The 17489-nt window shown below is 37.3% G+C and overlaps 1 non-coding gene across 1 annotated transcript; it reads left to right on the top strand.

Annotated features, from left to right (window-relative positions):
- The first annotated feature begins 1671 nt into the window (after window positions 1-1671).
- Trnaa-ugc (transfer RNA alanine (anticodon UGC)) lies at window positions 1672-1743 on the top strand. Its single transcript has one exon. It is a non-coding gene; the product is annotated as a tRNA-Ala (tRNA).
- Window positions 1744-17489: the final 15746 nt, after the last annotated feature.

The raw sequence follows: 17489 nt of genomic DNA, 5'->3' as shown, positions 1-17489 counted from the left end.
AACCTGGTACGGCCATAACAATGAACTTCAAACGCATTTTTCTCGAAACTAGTTTTTTTTTCCAAACCGGCGTACACGATATCTCAAGTTCTACTGAACCGATTTGTGTCGAATTTATATGGATACAATCTACAGGCATCTCTCTATCGCATGAATCTCTAAAAAATAATATTTTAAAAAAATCGGGAAACGTAAGAAAAAACGTTTTAAACCGTATTTTGTCTTTCAAACGGCCGCCATTTTATTAAAAAAGATGTTTTTGATTTGTCCGAGGTTCATAGCGGCATCTTTACTGCTTCAGAATCTGTTCGATATTTTTGTTTCAGATAATCAGGAGGGCTGGAATCGTGTACGCCATGGCACTACTTTTTTTAACCCTCTCACTTCATCAGCTCGTAACTATTTTCGTTCTGAATATTTTTTTTTCTCCGTACAATTTTTGTTTTTTTGTTAAAAGATAGATGAACAAATAACGATATAATGGATAGTAATAATATTCTTTCTTTTCTTTTTACGGAGCTCGGAGAAACGTCCAAAATTCGAGTCACTACACTAGAATACCCCATTAACACGTTAAGCCCCGATTTTTTCTTGCTACGCTTTCCATTTAGCACCCATCAAGAGTGTATACACAATATCAGTGTCGGTCCCAGTTCCCAAGAATAGTTATTGTATAAAAAGAAAATAGACAGCAGTTCGACTAGAAAGTTGTCACATTTTGTAAAACATCCGAAAACAAACCATATATATTTTATTTAATTATTTTGTAACTGTCAGTCCCAGGCAGTCAGCACTTTGCTCCCAAAAACTCAACGTCGCTGGGCTCAACGTGTTGAATATGTTTTTCAAATTCAAAGACGAGATCGAAATGTTTTGGAAGCTTAAGGGAAAAACGATTTTTCTGCCAATTTGAGTGATGAAGACTGACATAAAATATTTTTTATAACATTTGAATACGCTCGAAGCTACAAGGCAAGGAAACCGATTCATGAATAAATTCGGATCTTGAATCGGAAATTATTGCTAATATGACCGCTCTGGATGTAATAATTTCAATATTTTTTCATCGAACTGTCACAAGAAGAAGCTGCTTTTGTTCAAAATCCGTTCTTCGTGGAATGTGATGTGTTTTCCATACGAAATACAGGATGAAATTTCTAGACAAGGAAAATGTTTTCTCGGCTGGTGATTTATTTATGAAGAGTGTTTGGTATGTTTTGGTGTGCAATGTATGAGTTTCACTCCAAAGTATTTTATTTTCGAGAAAGCAAATTTTCAACACTTCTTCAAAACCAACGAAATATCATTTTAAAATATTAATATTCACTACCGACACTCCCGAAACCTAATTGACACACTGTGCTGCTGAAGATGAATCAAGGGAATTGACAATACTTTGATAGTCTATGGTGGTTTGGTGGATACAGTCAAGCTTTTCGGAAATGCATACAAAAAGCGAGTGTAATTTTATTGAATCCTGACCTATGGTTTAAAACACCTTTCGATAAATATGTTCATTTTTCAATTTCATGCACATGGTGCGTTAACATTCCGTATCAATTTGAGTGAGATTGAAACAACAATTTTCGTTCATGTTGTGAATTACGCCATCTATGCAAGTCTTCATTCGACTTATCTTTTATGGTGGGAACAATCTCTCCAATAGCAGTAGGGGATGTAGCTCAGTGGTAGAGCGTTCGCTTTGCATGTGAAAGGTCCCGGGTTCGATCCCCGGCATCTCCAATTCTTTTTTGCTGATAGTTTATCTCTTAACACAGTGGTGACTAGAAGACTCTTCAATGGATGAGAATAAATTATCAGTCCAAATCACCTTGTATGTGTATGCTCATGCACTTAATCGCCCCTACTTTGTGGATTATCTTATCGTCTCGCTGCTAACCCGCTCTCCCATATAAACCATTTAAGTTACAATGTTTTGGCGCATGGAATGAGCGAAAATGCTCTTCCTCATGGTCGCGTCTCGCGAAGGTCGATCATCCAACTCGGGGTACTAACTTAACGTGTGTACCAAGCTACAGAAAGTAAAGCTGGTATTCAAAACCGCTCGCATGGATCTCGTGCTACACCACCTCCGTTATGTACCCCGCGCTGTCTGCTGGCGTGCACCTTCCGCTGGCAATCGTATTGTGCTGTCGATCGTATTTAACTTTACGTTTTTGTAGTAATCGAAGGTTTAAGTCTAATGGACGTAAACGAAAGAAGAACCCTTTTAACTGAAGACCCCAAAAGTTGCGCGTTGGTGCATGCGGTAGGGGTGTCTGTTGTTTTCTACGTTGCCTTAAAGGGATTTATATTAGGTTGAATTAGTTTTTGCGGTTTTTATTTAATACTAGCTGACCCGGCAAACTTCGTCCCGTCCAAAATTTATTAAATTTTCAGACACAGTTCTCGTTCAAGATTTTTCAACCACTTGCAGGTATGCATTTGAACATCACTAAATGCAAGGTAATCACGTTCACCCGTGGTATGTCACCGATCAATCACGTCTACTCAATTAACACAACTCCTCTAGAACGTGTTCAGTCCATCCGCGATCTGGGCGTTGTCAGTGACTCCAAGCTGACGTTCAACGAACATATCGCCACCATAACAGCCAAAGCGTTTTCTGTTCTCGGATTCATCCGCCGAAACGCATCGCAGTTTACCGACATCTATGCCCTGAAAGCGCTTTTCTGTACGTTAGTGCGCAGTACCCTGGAATATGCCTCGCCGATCTGGTCACCCTATCACGTTGCTCAAGTGATCAGCATTGAACGTGTACAGAGGCAATTCGTGCGCTTCGCCCTCCGTAACCTTCCCTGGAACGACCCGGCTAATCTCCCTGATTATGCGGCTCGCTGCCAACTTATAGACCTTCAGTTACTATCAGCACGAAGAACCCAGACACAACGGCTGTTCATATTCAACCTTTTGAAAAACAACATCGATTGTCCAGACCTACTTGAAAAAGTTTCGTTTTACGTTCCTCAACGTCAACTTAGACAATTGCCTTTAATTAACGTTCCTAGACATAGAACAAGTTATGGGTTCAACAGCCCATTCAGCAGCTGCCTAAGGGCGTTCAACAATGTTAGTAGCAGTTTCGACTTTAATATGGCTAAAAATGATTTTAAAAACCGAATAATGAACGTAGTTTAAGTTTAAGATCTGTGCGACTAGGTCGAAGATTAATAATAATAATAAATAACATGTTTCTCCGTTACATGAAAAAAAATTGTTTGATACAAAAAATATGATAGAATAAAGACAGACTTAAATCGGATAATTCCTATCTCGAGTTTTGCTCTTATCAACACATTCGGCGATCCATTTTTATTTATATCGATAGAAGACGATATAAAAGTGCGTTGTATCACATTAAATTCCATTTCCATTTTTGAACGAAGATCAATATGATCATCAAATGGACTAGAAACGTTTGTCAATATGTAATTGTAGAAAATATGCGAATTGAATTTTCCTTCAGTTTTCCTAAAATTTTCAATTGTCATGTTTGGTTGGAATATGTTTGGTTGAAATATGTGTATTACTTTTAAGGGACCCCCTCCCCATTCCAGAGGAGGGAGGGGTGGCATACCATCGTAGGAAAAATTCTCGTACGTAAAATTCGATTCTCGAGTAATGCGTAGAGAGGGGGAGGAGTGTCAAACCACCTTAGAAACATTTATTGCCTCCTAAAACCTCTACATGCCAAATTTTGTTCTGTTTGTTTGATTAGTTCTTGAGTTATGCAGAAATTTGTGTTTCATTCTTATGACAGGCCTCTTATAGAGGGCTGTCATAAGAGGGGAGTGTCTATTTACCATAGAAACGTTTCTTGCTTCCTAAAACCTTCATATGCTAAATTTGGCTCTATTTGCTTGAATAGTTCTTGAGTTATGCAGAAATTTATGCTTCATTTGTATGGCAGCCCCCTTTAGAGAGGGGTGAGGAGTGTCTATTCACCATAGAAACGTTTCATATCCCCTAAAATCTCCACATGTCAATGTTGGCTCCATTTGCTTGATTAGTTTTCGAGTTATGCAGAAATGTGTGTTTCATTTGTATGGCAGCCTCCCCCTAAGAGAGGGGGGAGAATCTAACCACTATAGAATCTTTTATTGCATACTAAAACCTCCACATGCCAAATTTCGTTTCATTTTGCTTGATTAATTCTCGCAGAAATTTGTGTTTCATTTATATGGCAAATGAAACGCAAATTTCTGCATTACTCAAAAATTAATCAAGCAAATGAAACCAAATTAGGCGAATGGAGGTTTTAGGGTGCAATAAATATTTCTATGGTGGTTAGACACTCCACTTATAGAGGGCATAAGGTGGGGGCTACCATACAAATGAAACATAAATTTCTGCATTACTCGTGAATCAATCAAGCAAATGAAACAAAATTAGGCAAGTGGAGGTTTTAGGGGGCAATGAATGTTTCTATGGTGGTTAGAAACTCTAACCCCTCCCCCCTCTCTAAGTGAGGGCTGCCATTCAAATGAAACAATGAAACATAAAATTTCTGCATAACTCGAGAACTAATCAAGGAAATGGAGCCAAAATTCTCATGTGAGGGTTTTTAGGTACGAAAAATTCTCTCTGGAAGGAAGGGTTACCATACAAACAAAACACATTTTTTTTTGCATAACTCAAGAATGAATGTGAGGATTTTACAGTACAAGAAATGTTTCTATGGTGGTTTAACATCCCTCCCTCCTCTGGAAGGCCGGGTATGTTCACATACAAATGAAACTCATATTTCAACCAAACATAGGCCAAACGTACCCGATTTTGACTGGCCCGTTTTTTTTATCAATTTGTACCGTATTTTGAGTACACAGAAAAATTTTATATTTTATACTATTCCACTATAATTATTTTCAATCATTTTATTCGAACATCTGATGAATGAATTAGGAATTACATTGTTATATTCGCAGAGATTTCACTGTCTTCAACATGCAATATTGAAAGCTCCGTTGTAAAAATTTATATTTACACGATTCGTGTAGAAAAATTGAAGAGTTTTTGTGATTCCGTCAATGACCATGATGCTAAATTGCTTGAGCAGAGTAACATACGATTCCTTTCTCTTCGACCTTCTATCGAGAGGATTCTTAGTATTTCTGAAGAATTGAGCTCTTATTTTCGTTCACAGGAAAAGTATCCTGTTGTACTACGAGGTTTAACTGTAAACCCATGCTTAACACTATGGTTTCGCTCCTCGCATCAGTTGGTGACATTTCAGTCATTTATTCGTCTTGTTGAAAGAGACAATGTATCTGCCACTGATATTGTCGTTAATTTTGATGATTGTATTAAAATTCTTATCGGCGTCAAATCGTTTTCAACTCGATTATCCCCAAGGTTAGTCTCAAACCATGGTTCAAAAGTCTGTACTTCAGTATGGGGTAGGCAAATTCTCTCCACTTATATCCAATCACTGTTCGCTAGACGCGCTGTTTTTTCGTATCAATTTTGCCAGCAACAATCTCTGCATTTGTGGACAAGGTCATCACGGCATAGAGCATGTTGTTTGGTCGTGCAAGGTGTATCCAGATAGAATTTAGAAAACTCTCATCGGATTCGAGGGAAACAACCCATTGTGCCGGTGCGGGATGTGTTGGCTCGCTTATAGCAAATCTATTTTTCCCTTAAAACTATCGATTCCCGTGTGTAATTATCAAAATACTCCAAATCCTTATGTCCCCTCCTCTCTATGATAAAAATATATCACCCTACTAACCTCGAGTCGTCCGCGTTTAATCGGTTACCTATTCTATTGACCGTAGAATAAGCAAATTTTAGATATACTTTAGAATTAAAAATAGATGTAGAATTTGGTTTCATCAAATTTATGTAACTGAACCTGTAAGAATAAACGATTTATAAAAAAATTGAATCCTTCAACATAAAAGGAAAGAAGTATTTTTCACATGCGAGGAGCAAAGTGGTCTTAAAAGTTTAGTTGTTTGGGATGAAATACAATAAACGAAATCTATTTAAACTGTGAATAATTTTAGTTTAATTTTACGATACTGTATATACTGCGATACTGTGCTGGAGTGCATTGAAAAGTGTAGCTTAGCTTACTTATTATATTTTATGCGTGTCTGGTAGTACCGCATCAGTTGGAATGATTTTTTCCATGATGTGGACATTTATTATAATTAATTGTCAAATAGAATTTGTATCCGGATTGTGACAAAAAGTATGAGAAAATTTCCAAAAACCATAATTATCTAAATATTTTTTCATGGTAGAGAAAAAATAAGGTACGTATACAGCCATTCTCAGATCAGGTGGTTCTCAGATCTTCGTTAAATTGATAGTTTTCTTCCTTCTCGCAAAATATTAGACCCGCATTTTTTATTTTTTTAATAAGGGTGATCCGAGAAATCAATTTTTTCCCTGTTTTTCCAAAGAATCCGGATGTAATATTTTGGGATAAGGAACGAAACCACAAATTTCAACAAAATCTAACACCACTATATCGGTTTGGCATGGAATGTTTAATTCTATTCTCGATTTCATTCACTCAATAAAATTATTAAAAAATGGGTTACTATTTGGTCAGCCTAACCAAACATGATAATTGAAAATTTTCGGAAGATTGTGAAGGAAATAGAAAAATTTAAACAAATTAAATTCCCATTCGTGCGTTCAAAGCGTTGTCTTTCGATGTTTGCGTTTGCGAAAATGATATGTTTGAAAGTGGAAATGGATTTCGGGTGATCAAACGCACTCCTATATCTTCAATATATGTATATAAATGAAAATGGATCGTCGAATGATAATGATAAGCGCAAAACTCGAGGAAGGAATTGTCCGATTTGAGCTATCTTTATTTTATTATGTTTTCTGTATCAAACATGAATTCCATGTAACGGAGAAACATATTATTTGCAAGTGATTGAAGAATCTTGAACGAGAATTGTGTCTGAAAATAATTTTATATTATAATGATGAGTGTGATAGAAGTACTAGGAAATTTATAGAGAAAGGAAATTGTAAAGGATTAAAGGGTAATCATTCAATAAAGAGTTCTACGATTGAACCCACGAACGTTCGCTTAGTAATAAGACGTGAATGTTTGAAGGTATTCATATCAAAAAAATAAAATTCAAGCGAGACGAGTTCTAGCGGGCCAGCTAGTACATAATAAAAACTGACGTTAATACGTAAATACTATTTTTTTTACCAATTCTTTTTACATTTTCAAGGCCTTTTCTGCTCTATATTTTTAATGTTGAAATTCCTGCTTCATTTTCGAAAAAAAACGTGTCATTTAATAATTTTGATCTCTTAACGTCTTTGATCTCTTAGCCTTAGAGCAATACGGAAAAGAAAAAAGACGACATGTTAATTGTGCCTACAACAATTTCTAAAAATTATTCAAATTACCTCATAATAATTTTTCATGTTACTGCGTTTTTTTGTTGCTTTTTCTTGTTTTTTTTTTTATCCCATTTATTTATTTTAAGGCTCATTAGCATTTTAGCTGGAACAGAGCCGAATTTTAATCGTGTACATGTCACATGGTTATCATATCTATAATTAGCACATTACACAGTTGCCATTCGCCAGTATTCCTTCTATACCATTACATATGGTACATTCACACAGTAGCCATTTAGGCGTAAGGGTGTTCTTTCTGTTCTTCCATTATCCAGTTGGACCACCGGACAGCGGAGACAGTTGTTTGATCATTGTTGAGTTATTTATAGAACAGTAGCCCGATGTGTCTGGCAGAGCAGAGCAGTTGTATGGATGAATCGATCTTATTTCGACCGTGGATCGACCTCCATCGCTGATGATTGTTGCGTGGACGTAGCTATTCTGTAACAACACAAAGATGGTCAATGAGGGCCCTGAGTTTTGAACTCACGATCGATCGCTTACTAAGCGAACGCGCAACCAATGTGGCTACGGAGACCCCCTCTTTTTCTTGTTGTACTGATTTATTCTTTTTTATTATCAGGAGATTCGACAAAACCCAGAAACTGATTTGTCGTAATTTTCCCTCCTTCAATCGGGTAAATGTTGCATTCGGGTATTCGTTATACTCGGGTGAATGTCATTCGGCTGAACATGTTTCTGGTGAATGGTATTCGGATAAATGCTACACAAATGCTACGGCCTTTTCTGGGCCATCGAAACATTCTACTAGAAGTTGATATTTTAGAATTTAGAATTAGAATTTAAATGATAAGCAAGCGAATTTAATAATGATTTAGGCGTCATTCTTGGCTCTAGACTAACATTTATTAAACACTACAACTCAGTAATAAACAAAGTAAATAGAGTGTTAAGCTTCATAAAACGCTTTGCACATAACTTCCAGGACCCATATACAATAAAAACATTATACACCACATATGTAAGACCTATTTTGAAATACTGCAGCATTGTATGGAATCCTTATATTGTCGCACACGAAGAACGCATAGAATATGTCCAAAAACAATTTCTTTTGTATGCACTTCGTAAATTTAACTGGACATCATTCTCTCTTCCCTCATACGAAGCACGCTGCATGCTCATCAACACACAAACACTTAAAGAACGTAGAAAACTTTCAATGCTTTTCTTTGTAAACGATCTTATTTCACAACGTGTACAGTTAGCGGAATTGTTATCTGGCTTGAATTTTTATGTACCAGGACGTCAATTAAGAACAAGGAGCTTATTCCAAAAAAAGAATCTAGAACAAATTATGCAACCGACGCTCCTGTAAATCGCATGATGCTTATATACAATCGTCATTGCGACAAAATTGACATCACAATGAATAGAGAGCAAATTAAAAACATGTGTCGTGGAAATAACAATTAGTCTATAAGAAAACATTACATATGTTATTAGTATGTAGTCTACATTTGATTGACGAAATGAATAAATAAATAAAAAAAATTCGTAGTTCTACGTTAACACTGCGGTCATGTCCTGAAAACAAGGGACTTGTTCAATTTTCGTTTGCGTAAACGGAGAGCCATGACGCGAGCGTTTCCAACACTAAAAAAAAAACATATCCAAAAAGATACCATCTATCAAAATGTGTTTAATTGATTCATATGATAGGTCATGCCTGTCTTACAAGTGATGCAGCCATATTGGTCCCATTCAACCCCCTTATTCGTATAGACGTTTAGATGAAACTGAAATTCATCTTTTAACGCAACGATTCCAATCATCGCCTGAAATTACCCCTTGTTAGAAAATAGTAACGCATCATGTTCCCATTATACTGTAGAATGATAGTAACGATACAAACACCCTGTATCAAATGTGCATTTTGAATGATTGAGCAATACGAATAAGAAATTTCAATTCACGAAATTATAACATCAAGTGTATCGCATATACATTGTTAGTGTAATTTGGATTAAAGGTATAAACGCCATTTTCATGTCAATCTACAATATGCATTTTGAATGATTGAGCAATAGGAAAAGAAATTTCAATTCACGAAATTATAACATCAAGTGTATCGCATATAAATTGTTAGTGTAATTTGGATTAAAGGTATAAACGCCATTTTCATGTCAATCTACATCAACGATAGCATACAACTCAGTGTTCTTTTCGATTTTGAAAACATATTGTTCCCAAAATACATTCCAGGTGATTAATGTTCCATGTTTCGATACGCATTCGTAATAAAACCGTATATTCGGAGGGTATCAACCTTACGGAACATTCTGGATTTCCAATCTGTGTTTAGCATAACGGTTTGCAATTTCATTTTCCCCATAATTACGAGTAGATGTCAAACTTCCGGATGTCTGGGCACCTCTAGCAATACATATATGTATGTTTTCCCTTTCTCTTCTGCGTCACGGTCGAATCATGGCTTTGGTTACAATTCCACTGTTTTGCATCCGATTTTGCGATAGGCTGGATAGATCCGCAGCACGATTTCGCTCCCAAAGCATTGGGTTGCGTCCTCATCGTGAACAAAATACCCCACCCTGATGAAGCCTAACACGCACAAAAACATTTCTCTCTCTGTGCCCGCCGCGTTTTGTGTTTTATTTCTGTTTATTCTTTTTTCTCTTATGTTTTGCGTACATATTCCTCTCATTTTCCGTCTCCCCCCACAACCACCAAACAGTGCACTTCACGAGCAGTAATTACAATTTATTGCGATTTAAAATTTCCCTCCGATCTTCCAGTGTTCCCATGTTCCGCATAACGCGCGCGTCTGTTCGAATTGTTCGGATTAGATTTTGGTCCACGATTACTGTGTACCCATGGTACACGTACTAGTGCCGGTTTTGGAGGCATGAGACCATACACCATTGGAAACCAACATGAAAAACAACACACATCGCACACCTGCAGAGGAGATGGATGAGATTACCGCACAAACAGAGATTTCGCAGTGAACAACAGCACCGACCGACGTTCGAATCGCAAATGGCGCACAAGGAACAGTGCCAGTGCGAGAATACAGTGCGTCGTTTTGCCGCTGAGGGGGAAAACTCAGAGAAAATAGGTCTCCCACTATTAGTAGCATCGGACACAAAACCTATTGAGCGAGCAGCGGAAGAAGAACGAGAAAAGCTTTGCTCTTTTATCAACGTGTTGTGCATCACGCGGGCGGTCGATTTCAAGGGCTCTCCACTCTTGGTTCCATTATTATTCCCGGGTTTTTTAAATCTGCCGGTACCGTGTGTACCGTAATAGGGTATGGTTCTGAGAATTTACGATCGTAAGTTTGATACTCTGTGAGCAACGATGTTGCCGTTTTCGTTTCAGTTTCCTAAAATTACTGCCGCAAAACGGAAGAAACGTAGTAATTAAGGTGACTGCACATTTATTTCAAGATCTATACAACCAATTTTACTGGTGTAAACAGCATGTAAAAATGTTTTTTCTATCGCGAAGCGTAGCGTTGTCTCGATATTCAGGTTTTTCTATTTTATACTAGCTGACCCGGCAAACTTCATCCCGCCCAAAATGTATTTCTTTGTTATCAATACTTTCGAACACTCACGTTTTCTTACTAAGCTAAAGTTCATGGATTCAATCGCAGAACTGTTCATTGGTTGATCTCCTAATTGACCCTTTACAATTTCCGTTTATCTCCCACCAAAACTCATTATAATATAAAATTATTTGCAGACACAATTCTCGTTCGAAATACTTCAATTATTTGCAAATAACATGTTTCTTCTAAAACCTTCACATGTCAAGTTTGGTTCCAATTGTTTGATTAGTTCTCAAGTTATGCAGAAATTTGTTTTTCACTTGTATGGCAGCCCTCCCTTTGAGAGGAGGGAGGAGTGTCGAATCACCATAGAAGCATTTCTTGTCCCCTAAAACCTTCACTTGCTTAATTTGGCTTCATTTGCTCGATTAGTTCTCGAGTTTTGCAGAAATTTGTGTTTCATTTGTATGACAGCCTCCCTTAGAGAGATGGGAGGGTTCATCCTTTCTCGAACCATCATAAGCCCCCGGCCCCAAAACCCCTACATTCAAATTTTCACGGCGATCGGTTCAGTACATAGATATACAGCCATTCCATGCCAAACCGATATAGTGGTTCTCAGATTTTCTTCAAAAGCGGTAATTTTGTATATTTTTATTTGTTTGTTAGGGTGACCATTTCCCTTTTAGGGTGGTCCGAAAAATCCATTTTTACGCATTTTTGCCAAAAAATGACTTTTTTGAATTCATAATTTTCGAACCACTGGATCAATTCAGATGTTCGACATATTAAATTAAAGCCAATCTGGAAAAATACTACAGTTGCAGAAAATTTGAATTATGTTTTCGTTATTATTGATTGTATTTGTTTTTTATAGTTTATATCTCGAAACCAGGGAGGCGTTTTTTTTCGTTCTTAAGTTTTGATTTTTCAAAGTTACCCGATGGTTCAAAAAATCATTTTTCCCTTTTTTCCCAAAAATTACTTTTTTCAAAAATTTATTACTATTGAACTACTGGACCTATTCAGATGATCGACATATCAAATTAAAGCCTACTAGCTAGTATTTTTTTTGAAAAAATAACACATTTGCCAATTAATTGGATTATAGTCACATACATCCAGTCTAGTCGTATAGAAATATTGAACGAACGAACGAACTTAAAAACGACATATTTTGTGAAAAAATATAAAAAATATGGCGCCATTGGTCCCGAAACGATGTAAGCTATAAAAAACAAATATAATCAATAATTACGAAAACAAAATAGTTTTTATTCAGATTGTGATGTTTTTTTCAAACAAGACTACCTCATTGGCTTTGATTTGATATGTCGATCATCTGAATCGGTCCAGTAGATCAAAAGTTATGATTTTTTGTAGTGGAAAAAATGGGAAAAATTTGGTTTTTCGGACCACTGGTTAACTTTGAAAAATCATAGCACGAAAAAGAAAAAAACGCCTCTCTGGTTTCGAAATATGTTATGTGAAAAATCCTCAGCTTACCAGAAAAAATATAAAAAAATATAGCGCCTTTGGTCCCGAGACCATGAAAACTATAAAAAACAAATACAATCAATAATAACGAAAACATAATTTAAATTTTCTGCAACTGTGGTATTTTTCCAAAAAAAAGACCAGCTAATTGGCTTTAATTTAAAATATCGAACATCTGAATTGGACCAGTGGTTCGAAAGTTATGAATTTGAGAAAAAAGTTATTTTTGCCAAAAATGCGAAAAAAAATATTTTTCGGACCACTCTAAAATAGAAATGGTAACCCTAATAAAAAAAAATTAAAAATACGGGTCTAATAATTTAGTGCACCCGTGGCCGAGTGGTTAGCATCTCACATTATCATGCCGGGTGTTCGGGTTCGATTCCCGTTCTGGCCCGGGGACTTTTCGTCAGAGAAATTTCCTTCGACTTGCACTGTGGTCACGCGTATTCTAGAGCTTGCCCTTCGGAAAACATTCAAGGCGTGTTATTTGGCTTAAGAAATCCCAGCTAAGTATTAATCAATGACGCTAGTTGCATACGTTGATACGGCAAAAATTCCACAGGGAACGTTAACGCCATTCAAGAAGGGTCTAATAATTTGCGATAATGAACAAAACTACCACTTTTGACGAAAATCTGAGAACCACTAAAGGGTGTGTCACATCAAATTGCATCACGGAAAAAACGCTGTAGAAATTTAATGTTTAGGAATTATATCTTCAGCTTTCGCTTATAATCAGATAAGAGTGTATAGATCACGTTGGCCATGCTTCACTGTCAATTTTTCGTAAATTTGGAAAAATGTCGTCGAACGAAAAAGAGCGTCGTGAATTAATCCTGTGCACTCATTTCGAGAATTCGGAGTTGTCACATCGGGACATCGGTAAGATGCTGGGAATCGTCCAATCCACGGTCAGCAGAGTACTAAAACGATACTTCGAGAACCTAACCATCGACCGGAAGGTGAAGAACGGCAAAAATGGATGCTCCGTCAGTGAAAAAGATCACAAGCGCGTAGTTAAGCAGTTTAGACGTGATCCGAGAAGTTCGGTCCGGGATGTCGCCAATAAGCTGAATTTGTCAAGTTCATTCGTCCAGCGGACCAAGCAGCGGGAGGGCCTGCGTACATACAAGGTTCAGAAGGCTCCTAACCGCGACGAAAGGCAAAACATGGTGGGGAAGACGCGAGACCGGAAGCTGTACACCGAAATGCTGACGAAGCCGCATTGCCTGGTAATGGACGACGGAACCTACTGTAGCGGTCAGCACTATAAAATATTTTTAGGGCAAAACATACTCTCATATGTATTTGCCCTAAGTTAGATAACAACGCAGATGGGCTGAGTCGATCTTCAAACGACGTAAAGCGTTTTATCTTAACTTCAGGAGAGAGCCTGGGAGAGATTCCCACGTTATAGAGTTCAGGGAAGCTGCTAAGTATGGAAGGGGAGAGTGAAGGTTGGAATATGGTTTTCGAAATCAGAATGATTCGGCCAATGACAATCTTCAGATTTCCGAGGATAGCCGACAAGATTTTGGGAAATGACGTACTTCCTGTAAGTACGTTTGATTTCACTTTCCCTGATCTGAGGATGTCTAGGCGCGCTTACTTTGTTCGTGACTGCGGAAAATAGTGGAAGTGCGCGTGCTCGTTTGATTAATTCCAAAAAGGTCTATGTTAGAACGAGAGGCAGTGATTAGGAAGTAAAGTGTTGTGCGTGTGTGTGCTTACGAATCACAGCTACCTATTCTCCCGCAGGCAGTAAGGAATAGCCACTTCATCGCGAAGATAATTCGCTGACTCGGAGAGCCCGTCATCAACATCCGCAGCAGGGACAACAATATCGCCCGTAGGAAACTGATCATCAGCAGCAGTCAACAATTTCAAATCAATAGCTGGTGAGTCCGTTTCAAGCTAGCTTTTGTACGGAGGGTGACGTCCGGTGAGGACGTCACGGAGTTTTATCTATTGCCCTAAGTCGGGATGAACCGGACGACGAGAAGAAGATCGCGTCCGAGATTTTTTTGTCAAAAGCCAAATGCAATTGCTGGGCGTCATTGTTGACCCCTCCACACAAAGCGCTAAATAGAATCAAAAGACCCCGGGGCAACAAAAGCTCAATTTCACGCACACACCTCTCATAGAAAGCTTTCAAGCTATAATTCGAATGGAAGATAATAGGATAGCAGGATTAATCGAATAAATGCATGTTACAATACCATTTATGTAATGTTTAATAAAACGGTGTTAAAATGCAAAGATATCTAGTTATCGAATGTTAGTACAAACTGAAGCTTTGATACTGTGAAAGTCTTTTATGTTGCACATTGTACATTGTATCGCGATCGTTTTTCGTTTTATGTGGGACAATAAGTCTTTCCAGTGTTTTTGGCGCTCTCTATGGACAGGTAGCAGCCTGGCCTATGATGAGAATTAATCGGGTATGAGTGAATTCTACCGATTTCTTTGAAGCTTGAATTCGATTGATGGGGGTCTAATTGAATGTTTCGTTTTGGTTAGAGTTCCGTGGCCTGGCTGGAGCGATCCGTACTTCTATTTCGGAAGTAGAATACCTGAACTCGCCCTTACAGGGAGTCTCAACCGGGCAAAATCGATCTTGGCGGGCAGTCTCCTTCGGGAGTGGCGCTTAAGCTGCGCGCTTTTAGAGGATCGGCCAGCCCACGGCTACACTACGTCAAAGCGGACTTTCGTCAGCTGCCGGGCCTGTTGTTCTTCTCCGCAGAGGACAAATTCAGCGTTCCGGAGGAGATTCGCAAGCAGAAACTATCCAAGTTTGCCAAAAAGTACATGGTGTGGCAAGCGATCTGCATACATACTTTTCCGTTTTTTCGTTTTTATCCACGTCTTTTTTAGATATGTATGTTTTTTTAGAATTTTAAGAGCATTGCAGAGTACAAAATAAAACTTTGTCAATTTTGTTTATATATTTCGAAATTCAAAACAAAAATATATTTTTGAGACCCAGTATTTCTTTAATTCACATTTAAATGCGCTCATACTTATTCTTTTATTTCTGCTGCAAATTTACCCATAATCGGTGATGCCAACCTTCCTAATTTTTCAGGATTTCCCAGACTTTTTGGCACGTTCCCTGATATCCTGACAAACAGTATATTTTGCCTGATTTTTCAGAGTTGATTCTGATTTCTCCTGATTTTTATACTTTTTACTTCATAAGAATGAAAATTATTAGTTAATAATAGTAAAGGATCCCTATCAAAGTTTTCCTGGTTGGAAATGGGAACTGCCATTATACTGCCGTAATCTGGCAAAGTGACGCAAGCGCCAAAATTGACATTTTACTTTTTATGTTATAAATCGATAAAGAATATTAAGTCCTTTCGAATGACGAATGACGAAATTTTACAGAAATCAGAAAAAATGATCCCGCAAAAGCTTCAAAACGGAGTGGCGTAAGCGCCATTTCCACTGTGATGTGGCGCAAGCGCCGTCTCCCTTATGATGTGATCTATTTTGATTGTGATGCGATGTGATTTTTTATCTGTTCTGATGGTTTTGATACAATAAACGAGCAGGGACAGCAAATTTCACATAACAACATCTTCCGTAATGGACGTTTAGCATAATGAGAGTCACATACCTTCTTCCTTTAAAAAAAAACATTTTTCCGAAAAGCTCGTTATGTTAAACATTATAATTGAAAACAGTCGATCCCCATGCAGTGCTACATTTATAATAGCAATTTTGTTTTGGAACAACAAATCATGTACTTAGAATCACTGTTTAAAAATCTCATCAAATATTTGAATTCATAAAATCAAACTCATCTTAAAAGAAAAAAAATATCCTAGATTAAAGTGTATTGCTGTTATCACATATTGCACATAACGATTGTGACTGAATAGTTAAAGCTCATTAATTTAATTGTTGATTATAAGGATTTCCTAATATTTTTTTTTATTTTCAGAAGTCAAGGGTCAAAGCTTCTTGACGATGTTTACTTACCTCACCAGCTCAATTTATCTTTCGGATGAATTGAAGCTTAGTGTTGATTGAAGGGTAAATGTCGGATTTGATGAACAGCTGCACTCTTCTAAATTCTCCATCGAAACGTATCTTATAACAAAAATCAAAACATCCTCGCGTAAACTGTATTTTCTTTACATCGGATAATTTCAGACGGCATTATCTTATTTAACACGGATGTTTTCCATTGCATTTTGGATTGGGAAAAATCGGTGCTGTTCATAATTGGTGTAATCGGGTTCTCAACTACGTTAGCCTGCTCAACGCATGCTACAAAGTCGGAAAATGTGTAGAACTCTTCTCCCTGATGCTCCCTCATGCTCGGCTCAACAGAGGCATTTTGGAGAAAATAATTGGAAACAGTTTTTCGCATACTTTGATGGACGGACGCCAGTCGGTTGTGGAAACAGCGATTTTGATTTGCTGTTTCCACAACAAACTAGCGTTGGTAACATAGCTTAAATAAAACTGCATTATTTTAAGAATCAAGCCGATGGCAATGAATTTCCATCTAGTGTACACATTTTGTACAGATCAGATTTTCGTAGTGCACGCGTATGCTGATTATACATGCAATTTTAAGAAAAACCTCGTACTGAAAATTTTTCCCTCTGGCGCTTGCGTCCCTTTGCGAGATTACGGCAGTATAGCTCTCCAGTCCGCAAATGTATAATGCTGCTGCACAAATCAGAATATTTGACGAATTTAAGAAATAATTAAGGATTAAGATTAAGATTAAGTTTAAGAAACAACAATCACTTGTATAATATGTATGTACGAGTTAGCCGTGAAATTATCGTTTCATAGTGTAATATTACTCATGAGAAACTTCTTAATCTCAAAGTCAATATAACAAGATTTTCTATAACATTTACTCGTCAGATTCAGAGTAGAATCTACTTCAACGGCGAAACTATAGGAAATATATCTTTAATCGAATCAAATAACATCAAAACAAAAAAAAAACACTCACACATTCATACACTGCTGATTTGCTCATTCAAAAGCGTGGACGGTGAATTCTAAGAAATTTCGAATATTA

The sequence above is a fragment of the Toxorhynchites rutilus genome, chromosome 2, assembly GCF_029784135.1.
Source record: "Toxorhynchites rutilus septentrionalis strain SRP chromosome 2, ASM2978413v1, whole genome shotgun sequence".
NCBI classification, from domain to species: domain Eukaryota; kingdom Metazoa; phylum Arthropoda; class Insecta; order Diptera; family Culicidae; genus Toxorhynchites; species Toxorhynchites rutilus.
This window is presented reverse-complemented; position numbering and strand designations above follow the sequence as displayed.